The sequence below is a fragment of the Falco rusticolus genome, chromosome Z (genome assembly GCF_015220075.1).
Source record: "Falco rusticolus isolate bFalRus1 chromosome Z, bFalRus1.pri, whole genome shotgun sequence".
Classification (NCBI taxonomy): Eukaryota; Metazoa; Chordata; class Aves; order Falconiformes; family Falconidae; genus Falco; species Falco rusticolus.
The window spans coordinates 3,450,288-3,463,025 of NC_051210.1; positions in this window are offsets into that span (position 1 = coordinate 3,450,288).

Genomic DNA, 12,738 nt, shown 5'->3' on the forward strand with positions numbered 1-12,738 from the left:
ATCCATATGAGCAGTCTCCCACCTATGGCTGGTGCCCCAGATGGTTCACTGAAGTTTTGGGCAGATAAAATTATTATATATGAAGAGTGCAACTAGAAGATCTTCACTGCACACATTCTCCTTTCTTCAGCATTTGCTTCCAGAACAAATAGTAAACACTAGTGACGTGTGGCTTATAGTAAGGGTGTCTAGGATATACTTAGGGCCTGGGTATACTTACTGTTTAGTGGAAAATATAAAAATTATTATGCTATCTCCAATTGTATTCTTTACATGTTTCACATAAAAACATACAGAGGCATATAAATAAGAAGTGTCATGTGACATCAGAATAACTGTTTCTGAAAACCGTGTCATCTAATGGTGCCATATCTATGAAAACTACAGCTCTGTCCATGGGATTGACCTCACTAACTGCCTTGTGAGGCCCAGGCAAGAAGAAGAAGGAAACAGAATGAAAGAAGGGACTCATAGCAACTCTTTTTATGGGTTAGTGTATAGTCAGTGTTATATATATATATATAGAGAGAGAGAGAGAGAGAGTTAGACTATACTCAGTAACTATAGATGTGTACAAAGATCAAACCACCATGGGAAAGTAACGACTGTGTGCTTTCATGAGGGAATATCAAGATGATCAAGGCATAAGTGAAATTAGAATGAAATGCAATAACAATATTTTTGTGTGTGGATTTTATGGGTTTTGGCATCAGTTGTAAATATTTTTAGTACAGAGGCAACCAATTAGTTCAGTATAAGAAGAGAGCAAAAGAGAAGTAATTGATGTCCATACTCTGACCATACGTTCTCACTTTCCTTCTCTTTACTAAAATTTGAGCTCAGTTTCTCAGCAGTTACCATCTGTGCAAAATGATGGGAGCTATTATTTCCTCATGAGATATTTGTGAGGGGATTACTCATTTTGTTATAAGCCATTATGATGCCAAGTCATGAAGCTCAGGAAAGAATCACAGGAAATCATCTTAATGCCCTGTGAATAAAGCTTTTTAAAAATTCCATTCAGAAAGTCAGTCTCCTCTGTCATTTGCTGTAGTTTTCAGTGCAATTCAAAGAACGCTGGGTCCTTTAGTGTTGTTTCTGATACCATGAGTAATGCCACTGGCACAGATTTCCTAAGGAACATTTGAGATTTTTCCATATCTACTGAAATGTTCAAGTGGAAAACCAACAAGATACAGGCAGATGGTAGATAATAATACTTTAATGACTGCAAAAATTCAGCCTGTATAGTTACATGTCATTAAATTATTTGATGCTTTGTAGCTAGTCATAGTAAAGCAGTAGTTATTTATGCAAAAGTCATAAGAGTTTTTGTACAGCAGATATAAGACCAGAATTCCACTTCTGATATTTAAGATGGCAATGAGTGCATTGATACAAGAGCAGCAAACAATGGTGAAATGATGAAACACCACAAAAATTCAAGATGTTTTCTAAACTAGTTTACAAGAGACAGTGATATGCAAAATGTAACTGTAAATGTGGTATAATGATCTGAGAGAAGCAACTAAGTCTCCTCTGAATGGCATCAGACATGCTGAGAAGAAAGCTGCAAGATGCCTGCTAGTTACCTGGTAATCAGAGAACCATCAATCAAAAGCACACTGCCTTAAGATCTTTAGCTTTAGAGACAATATATGCACATACACACAAAGTATACAGTCTCAACAGAGCCAGGAGATATTTCTGCTACAAAATTTTAATTGGTAGCAAGAACATGTGTATATTCAATCTGCTTTGCTGTGTTTATTTTCTCCAGTTTCCACATCAGCTGGGATCATGTTCTCTTTTGTTTTGCTGCTCCTCTTGGTTCAGTTACTCCCTTTTACCTTTTGAGCGCATCTGTATCACTGGTGTACGTAGATTCCAGCAAATGGGTGGGAGTGGGCAGGAGGTTCCCACTCACATTTCTCCTCCTCTTTTCAAAAAACCCCATGAGATTCAGAAAGTCATTGTTTTGTACAAATTTTTGATTGGCAGTAATTTGGCTTACTAGCAATGAATTTAATACAAGTTTCATCACACTATTTCAAAATGTAGTGACAGAGCAAGAAACAACAGGAACAAGTTGCAATGTTAGAAATTACAACTAGATGAAAGGAAAAACTTTTTTCTCTATGAGAGTGGTTAAATATTACAAGAGGTTGCCCAGAGAGGTTGTGAACTATTCTTCCTTGGAAATATTACAAACTTGCCTGGGTGTGGTCCAAAGCAACCTGATAAAAGTTAGCCCTGCTTTGACTAGGGAAGGATGGGTAGGGTTAAGGATCTCATGTCCCTTCCAAACATGGATACTGGGGGTTTTATGCTTAGTGGAATTAGTAACATGTTAGACAAACTGTTTCAGTTAACAACAAACTGCTAAGAAGCAGTAACTTTTACGTTGTGTTTGTTTGTTTGTTTGTTTGTTTGGTTGTTTGTTTGTTTGTTTGTTTGGTTGTTTGGTTGTTTGTTTGTTTGGTTGTTTGTTTGGTTTTTTGTTTGTTTGTTTGTTTCTCTGAAGTTTTCTTCAGGTGCCCATACTGCAAGCATTCATCAGAGTTCTCTTTATGGACATAACTATGATCTGCATTAATGTTTTTGCACCTTTTCAGCTAAATTTTGCAGTGCTGAATAGAAAGCCTTGGGCAGCTGTGAGGAAGAAAAAATGACATTTGATGAGATGGATGGTGCCATTTGGATAATATGATCAAGTGTTGTAGCATCTGGTTTTCATTTTGTTATGCCTGTGGGAATGATAGAGGACATTAAACAGGTTCTGCCCCAACTTCAAAAGAACTGGAAACACAAAAGGAGATCCCTGTGAAATTTAGCAGCTCTGTTAAAATTAGATACTCAGTAGCAATTTTATTAGCTTGTCCTACACCCATGCCCTAAAAAAATGTGATTTTTTCAAATCATCTGCCTTCTTGGATGAAGAGAAGCTTCTCTACTCACATATCTATTTGTTTACCATTATGATTTTTCCAATTCTATTTCAACCAAGGCAGTTAAGTATTTTTCAGTGAGGGGCTAAGTTGTGACCTTGGCTGCAGCTGCTATGGATTACTGCCTTATCATGGCACAGGAAGTGGGCAAAGGAATTAGCAGATATACCACAAAATTTTCCAGGGATCATCTTCTAGACTTTGCTACTAATGAGCTCTCTGATACAGGAGATACTCACTGGACATGAAGAATGGTGCTCTACCCCTATAATGTCCAGGAATTATTTGTTTCGTCTCGGTTACCGACACTCAGATTGGTTTATGACTATTTTCTTTCCAAAGCTTTGCATCCATCAGAATTTATGTTTTCTTCAGTGCTGGAATTTATAGAAGTCAAAAACAAAGGACATTTTAAACATTATTTGAAAGTGGTGCTAACATTACAATAAACCACTATAAAGCTTAAAACCAAGCAAATTTAGCAAGGGTATCATCACAGAATCCTAGAATGGGTTGAGTTGGAAGGGGTCTTAAAGATTATCTAGTTCCAACGCTCTTGCCATGAGCAGGGGGGCCTTCAACTACACCAGGTTGCTCAAAGCTACATCCATGTAACTATGGTTTCTATTTAGGTAACCAAAAAGCTTTAAAAACATACATTATTATATTATGACAGCTGATGAAATGATTTCTAGTAAATATACTGATGATTACATAATGAAGGTGTTTTGATTGTTATTTTCTTCTTCAATTTGATTATGACAAAAAGAGATTTATTTCCTTTTTGTTTCTAGTGTCCTTGTTACCTGCACATTTATCATTTTCATTCATTTCTAGAAGGCAATTATTTATACTGTTACTTCTAGTACAGTAATAACACTGTGAAAGGCCTTCAGTCTAGATGTGTGATAAACAGAGTTGGATTGGTCTTATTTTCTGGAAAATGTGGTTGAGGCTTAAAAGGCCTGCAATGATAACATAAACATATGTTGCTCATTCTTTTTTATAAAAATATATTGTACCTTTACTGTTGTCTTTACAAAGAATCTACTCCAGAGGAAACAGACTTCTTCTATGGAAACAGCTGGATTCAATTATTTGATTATTTTGAGAGTAAATCTGAAATTAACTGGTGTCCAGATGCAAGCTAAGTAGTGGGGAATCTGAAAATAGAGAAATGTTGTGATTCATATAGAGAATGCTGTGCTTTGAGGATGCACAGGCCAATTTCTAATCTTAGAAATACAGCTACTTTTTCACTACAGTATCTACCACTAATTGAATATACATTTTTCTGATTAACTGTTGTGCACATTCATTTTTGTTTTCTGCAGAGCAAAACAACATAAAAATTCACATGGAACAAGCATAATAAGAGGGAGGATTATTTAGTGGCCTGAATGGTTAGAGAAGCCTTAAGGCCATTCACACCTCTGCAACATATTCTTTCAACTAACATGGTAAAGTTTCTTAGTCTTTAGCTCACTGTCCTAGAAGGTACTGGAAAGATGAAAAGACCACATGGCATACCACTACTACAAAGAAGTATCAGGAAAGTAAAACACCTAGGAAAAGCTGATAATATAGAATACTTTTTTTTTTTTATGTTCTGCAGAAGGAATAAATCATTGTTAATGTGAAAAAATATATTGGGAATTACGAAGTCTCCTGTCATGGAAAAAATGAGGGGCAGAACGATTTGTGTAACATATATGTACATTATTCTTTAAAATAATAATCCACATGTAGATAGATGTTCAACAGAAAAGAATTCTGCTCATATTATTCTAACTTCCTCTTTCTTTAGTAGACCACTAAATGGAACAGTTTAAAAAGAAGGAAAATAAAAAAAAAAAAAGAAGCCAAATACCTTATATTTTGAAGGACACCATAAACTCTGCAAATACACATGTAAAAGAAATGTCCTATCCCAAATTTTGTTAACAGTCAATAGTAGCAGCCTTGTCCTATTTTTTATCATTCCTTCCATTTGTTTTGGAACCATCCAATGGAAGCACTAGCCTTTAGTGTGTTCTCCTGCATGTACTTAATTCAAGCCTGTCAATAGGACCAGACAAGCCAATTTCACTCTCTTCTGACAATTCACTCCTGTTTATTTCTCCACTATTTCATCTGCATTTTTAATATAAAGAGGAAACCTTACATATCCAGCCATTATATTCATAGATTTTGGTTTATGCAAATGAAAAAAAAATCTATTAAATGGATGTAAATGCCCACATAAATATGAAATGTAGAATATTAATTAATGTGTAGCATACATGTAGTATGTATATATGTATGTATCTATATATCAAAACATATTTTATATTAAAGGCCTTATAATGAAAAATATTGTAATAAGAAACTTTGCGTGTAGGATTTTTCATTTTTGTAGATGTTCTTTTGACCTTACCTACACTTACCTGGCAATCAGTCCATTTGCATGCAATGGCAAGAACTCCCTCACAGAGGTTACCAGTGGTATCAGAAAGAATATCAGGTATTTCTGGATGTTCAGCAAAAGATATTATTTTACATTAAGACATCCAGCAGTACAAGATATTTTTATTACTTTGCATGATGTAATACCGTTTAAAGAAATTTATGTACAAGAACAGATGAAACTGTTTCAAATTGCACCTGGCAGTAAGTAACCGTTAAAAAAGTCTGAAAAAAATATTAAAAAAAATAATTCACATAAGAAAAGCGTTCAGTCAGAAATTCCAGCTTTATTATCCCATTATATTCACCAGGTCTGAGCATTTGAATGTTTTTTGAAGACAGCAAAGACTATGATAGTCCAAGTACATGAATTGTTTTATCAGTCTCAGTATATGTTCAAAATACTAATAAAATCATAGTTAAATGGAGAGGAACATGGACCCACACAAAATGTGCTAAGGAAATAGCCAGAAGGTAAGCAACTTTGACAGAAATATTGTAATTGTAAAATAAATTAATACATTTACCTTTGGATTTATTTTTGTGAGCTCTTCATACACAAGAAGTCAGAAGCTAGTCTTTATTTATTCTGTTACTTTGTTTTGTTTTATTTTGTTTTGTTGTTTTTTTAATTCCACTGTGCTAATTACAGAAAAGTTTGGTACTATTAGATATTTATAATCCCCAAGTAACACCTTCTAATCTCTCCCTTTCCCTAGATAACTACCTCACAGTTCTGTAGACTTTATTCTTCTAATTGCTTCCTATAGAACAACGCTGTAGTGTATGACTAGTCACTGTGACCTTTAAGAAACACATGGATGCACATATTCCCCAAGCACGTATTATCTCTCTTATATGTTACATTCCCATCTAACACCACCTTGTCAGTTCCTTTTTTCCTTCCTGGTTTGTACACATGGGACACATCAGCCCAGTGGGCACTTTTCTGTTGTTGACATATTCTGCAGCTTTACCCATTATCAAAGGAACATGCAAAATTGACCTTTTTCCAAAATTTCCCTGTGCGGTAATATTTGCAGTCATGTCTCATTTACACGTTTCTCATGACTCGGTTTACTTAGTTATCAGCCAATTTTATAAAGTTGCACAACTTTTTACAATGTCCTTGCTTTTGACTTTTTTTCTTTTACTGTTACTGTTGTTAATGGTTGTTCTTCTACTGTATTCTCAACAAGATCCATGATTTGCCTGCATTTACATTTTGACTATTTTGTTGTTGTAGGTATGACAAACCCAAGGAAAAAAAAACAGTGAAAGAAATAAGTCACAGAACTACAACTTCTTTAAAAATCTCACTTGACCCTGAAGACAATCTATTTTACAAAAAAAATCCCCTCTAATTTTTGTGTTCCCAGGGGGAAAAAAAGGCTTGTGGAAGTAGCCTTTTACCACCACAGAAATAATTTTGCACACAACAATGCCCTGGACTGGCTTTAATCGGGATTTTTCTGTGGCCTTTGAAAGGAAATTGCTCTCCTCTGCCAAATTAATGACTTCCTCATTTCAGTTGCTAATGTTTTTTTCTCCTTGACCTTGGAGATGTCCTCAACTTCGGGGACCTTTCCATCTTCCTGCAGCTGCAGACCACCACAGCAGCTGTGTTTGTGGGATGTTTGTTATAAGTTCCACATCTTCTCATCTATTTTGTGTCATCTGCTCACTACCGGTGTCTCTTCTACTTGACAAATAGCTTTTATCTTAGATGTCACTATCAAATACGAACATGCCCTGAGTTTTACTTACTGTGTCTTCTTAGACACACCTTTAAATGTTATAAGTGAATAAAAATCTTAGCATGCCACACCCATTCACTATGCTAATAAATAAACAAGGAGGATTACTTAAGCTAAATAATGTGGTTGGTTTGTTGGGGTCTTTTTTTGGTTTAATTTTGGGATTGTTTGTTGTTTTTTTTTCCAGAAAAAGCTAAAAATCACTACAAGACATAAATTGTCTTAAGAACGACATATTAAAATCACAAGCTTAAAGCTCTGTTTGGACAATTAAGCTGAATGGACTAAACCTCAACATCCTAGAATTAATGAATAAATAAATTAAAAAATAAAAATAAATCACAAAACCCAAACCCAAAACCAGCTCTCAAATGTTCTTTGTCTGTCAAAAGTACTGTGAATAAAAATGTAAAACATATAATTTCATTTGAACATCAGAAAAATGTCAAAGTTCCTGAGCATTTAATAAACAAGTATATATATATATAAAAAAAAAAAAAAAGGGGGGGGAATAATTCTGGGTGTGATAGGAATATGAGCAGCAGACGTGTAGTAGCAGGTCCATGGTGTTGGGAATCATTTTAGTGGCAGAATTGCAAGGAACGGAGGAGAGTCTGTGACAGGGTGTGTGCATCAGTCCTAGCAGGGAAGGGGATGATGGCTGTAGCATTACAGCACTGGCAGGTGCAAAAACACCCATCTCTGTCCTGAGTGCCAGTGGCACTTTTATTATCAGAAACTTGTAACTGCTCCCTGTCTGTAACTAATTTCCTGCACTAGCAAAATCCTGTCTGATTAAAAATTATATGCCACCTTTGGACAGTAGCTTAGAGTACCTGGAGAAAAGCTCTTCTCACAAAAAGAGGGGGAGAAACAGGCTAGTAAAACTGGAATGAACTATTTATAAAGATTATTTTAATGGATGACAACCCCGTCTTCAAATGGATGACAACAGCCTCCTCAGAGATATGTAGGTACCTAATTCCAATATAAGAGTCTGCAAAGCCAGAGGGATGTGGGCACCTGAATACAAATCAGAAGCCAGCATCCCTGGAGAATGAAAGGCATTGTCTCCGCTCCTGTGCCTCATATTACATAGCATTCACAGATGCAAATTGTCCAACTTATTATTATTTTTCTTTAGTGCATAATAATTACTAAACCTCTTTCTTGAAAATTCACAATTATCTGCTCTGTTTTCATTGTTACAGTAATAGGTAATATTATTTTTATTTTCTGATTAAAGATTTAAGAACAAACTCAAATAAAAGCAAATAGTAAATACTACCATCTAATAGACAATTTATGCAGTATTGCCCATATTAACTTGTCAAGAATATAAACAAGATTATGTGGCTTGTATGCCCGCAACACTCAAGGTATGTTTGGTTACATAATTATTTAACATTGACTCCTTTCTGAGGACTGATAATTTCAATATGCAGGTTTATACAAAGCCCTGTGTAAACTGCAAACTTGAAATTTGTCTCAGCAAAAGTTTGAAATTTTGTACTTTTAAAGAAATCCTTTTGTGAATATTTATGATTAGTAAAACATAACATGTTGAGTATCTATGGAAAACTATGGGTAAATACAGCTGATGTGTAATTAAAATTTAATCAGATATTTTTCAAGAAATAACTCTCCAATTTTTTGATTTTTTTTTAATTTTATTTATGAAGCTATTGGTAATTACATATCATTTACACTGCAGGTAAGGTGAGGGGGTTTTGTGTATCCTTACAGAAAACACATAATTAGCATAGGAACATATTCTAAAACTTAGCGTTGTAAACTAGATCAGTGGGAGTGACCAGTGAGAGTGAGAAACCAGATCTAATGTAAGCAGACAGCACTGGTTTTAACATTCAAAAAGCAAAAATAATAATAGGTACTTAATGAATCAATTTACTCCAACTTACAGACATGCTATGAATCATAACGTAGGATTTAACTTCAATACTTGTAAGTTATTTGTGAGCTTCTGGTCATCAGAAATCTATGATTTTTGGGAACTCAAATAAAACCTCACAACATTTCAGAAATTGGCACTGTTGTTGATTCTGAGCACTTGGGGTAAACCAATAACCATTTCAATGTTAGGGTAAAATCTAAGTGGTTGGCTTTGTGTGGTCCTTTGGCTGTGACAATACTAGCTAACAATGTGAAGTATATGCCTTTTTCGCCTCACAAATCAAATGTTGTTCCAGCATACAAGTTTTGATTTGACCAGTTAATTCCATAAACTAACATAGTGTTAGGCATCATATTAAAAAAAAAAAAAAAAAAAAGTACATTATGAAATGCTTATATTTCCATTATGTTTATATTCTCAGTGCCTGGAGGATTTCAAGACTGGACAGGAAAATTCCATGTAGTCTGATGTGTGTTTCCAGTAGTCCCATCCATGTAAGAATCAGGTCTAGGACCTCCAGAGGTCCCCCAACAACTCAGTAACCTCTGTCACTCTTCATGATGTGGGACATGGTTTAGTCTTCATGTTCTGTGATCTAAACAAGGAAATTGTTACTTGACCAAAGAGGCTGGATGTAAACCCTGCTTTACAAAACCAAACGTTCACACTGAACTTCAACAGTTTTTGTATCACCTTCGTTTAGCCTCTTATCTGTGTGACTGAATCCCATGGACCATCTAAGCCTTATCTTGCTTATCTTGCAGCTACTGAATTCAGTGAGAGTAATCAGTTTGAATTAAACATCTGTGTGGGCTGTTCAGCTGAATCAGGGCCTTGCAGTCTTCTTTTTCCAGATAATGAATCTCGAGTAATATAAATCCCCTGCATCTTACTTGCCCGTTTTAATATCTTGAAATAACAGAGGTTGCCATGTAGTAAGGTCTATACAAGCCCTTCTCACCCATCATTAAGCTATACTACTAAATGAAACTGGAGTCTGTAAAGCAAGTTACTGTACATCCAGGATATTATGCTAAAATCAGAATTCTGTATGATGTTAATGCTTCATTCCAATAACTGTGCATGTAGATGAAAAAGATATTATCAGGAGTAACTTGATTGGGACCTCATATATTAACCATTATGATTATTACTATCATTATTTATAGATGTAACGATGATCACTATGGTATGTGAAGAAAGGCTTACTTACGTTACACTTAACATCATCAAATTCAAATCTGACCTTAGTAGCTATCGTTTCCAGTATATATTTGTAAAAAGTCATAGTTTTTCTAGTGTTCAGAAGGAAACTTTGGGTTTCGAGATGACTTATTCTTTTTGCAGTTGTGAATGTCAAATATACTCCATTTTAAACCAGATTTTCCTACACTTTCCTGTGGTTCTAAAAGCAATACATAGCTACAGATTTGAAGACTAGTAAATACCAATGACAACTTTTCCCTATAAAGTCCTACTTTGCTTTTCACTCAGTTTTTACATAAGTGTTCCAAAGTTTAGAAAGAGCATATTTCTTAACTGGAATCCTTATCGAAGTGATCAGTTTCCTCTGTTGCAAGATGTGTAGCACATACTCACTGTTGTCAGCAGGTAGACGTGGCATGAATATTCATTCTTCTGCAAATTCTTTAAGATTCTGCTCTGCTCAGATACCTATAACCAAAAGAGGCTGCCACATGCAATTACAGAACAGAAAGAAATGAAATAGTTTTATCCATAGTGAAAAACATCACCAAAATTACAGAGAAAATATGTTTTCATGAAACTTTATGAAACACAAATGCTCTTGGTCTGCCCTCAAAAAGTTTCTGCATTTTCTTTAATTAATTAGAATCTCACACTTCAAAAATCAATGCTCCTCTAATACTTTCCCTCTTGCAGTCATGACTTTAAGAAGACATCTATTATATAGTAAGCTACTACTGATGACTACCATTATTTCCCCATTCTATAGTTCAATTGTATATTCTTATAGAGAATTATCACACAAGACTTGAGCAGCACTGTAATTTCCTCAAAATTACTGGAAATTTTGGGCAAGACTGTTTAGAGTGAATTGGTATCATTCCTACAAATATATTCATATTATTGATACCATCTCTGCTCTCTCCTCTCAGACATACTAATTCCAGTCACTTATTTCCTCCGCTTACTGTAGCTGCTGCTAACAATGGCTCTGACCCATCGGTATGTGTGATGCAACATACAGCACAGTAATTTCCTAAAGCAAGGACATGCCCTGTAACAACCCCCTAACTTCAGAAACTGCTTTGGTGCAGATACCCATCTTACCAAAATGTAACAACAACTACAGATTATAAAAGTATATAAAATGGCTCTGGCAATGCCCAATATTAGTGATATCACCTTCTCTGTACTTTTAGATTGAGCAATTCCAGTGCCAGGATGAGGAGACAGGATGCATATATATGTCAGTGGTAAAAAATGAAAAAGGATTTAGAGCATTCATTAATTAACATGCACATATTCTCTGCAATTTCTATAAATAATAGACTGAAACATAGATCCACTGCAACACAGTGTAAAAATAATAAATAACCTACTGCCATCTGCTGCTCATAAGTCTTAGCTGTCATTTGGTCATTCGGGTTTGATTTACCTTTGTGTCATATTTGGAGGAAACAATAAACGTCTGTTTCCAACATGTTTCCACAGCATACAAAAAACCCTGCACAAAACAGTTCAACACAGAATTTTTGACATAAAGTTACTTTTCCCACAGCATGTCACTGTGCTCTGGTAAAAATTACGACTGCACAACTAATGCTACCATTGGTGTTTCTGAGCATTTGAGAATTATGTCCTAAATTTTGATAAATATTTATTCAGTAACTAAGACACAAATGCTGGAGTAGCTCTGTAGAAAAAGGATATTTTTTATTGTGAAATGCATGGCCCAGAATACAAATGGTACCAACATTTTTTTTTTAGGTTTGGTAAATCACTTGACTTGATCTTTTCTATCTCTATGACTAAGTATTTGTAAATTTTGTTAGAGATTTCCTTAGAAATACATACAGACAAATTATTGGAGGTAAATATTCAAAATTTTTCTTATTCACTTGCAAAACTAAACGGAGTAATTCAATATATACTCAGAAAAATGAAGTGTTTATCCTAGGGGAAAAAAAAAAAAAAAAACAGACAAAGAAATCAAAACTCTGTGTTCTGCATGATTCCTACCTGCTACCTTTTTTATTTAGTGAATTCTTCCATAGGAGCACAGATGACTGCATTATTAAATAATTTTTGCCAACTTGTCTTATTAATGATATCCTTGAATATATTCCATAGCTGACCAAATAAGTATTATGATTTTCTCCCACTGGTGGACTGTGAGTTGCTTTCTGAACACATTTTCTAACAGCCTTGCTTAACCATGGTAGTGTCCTTCACCATGGTGTTAATTAATAGTGTCACTTTAGAATACATGTTATTAGGTATAATCTGTCTTTTGCTGTAAGACAATAACAGCAAAGTAATTGCTTTAGGTGCATTTTAATTTTTTATACCTAAGGCTAGTATTTACTGTAGCATAAAATAATGGCACAAACCTTTCTATTTTATAGAAAATATAAGTAGAAAAATTGAGAAATCCTACACACTCCACTTGTGTATTTAAAAGGGATTT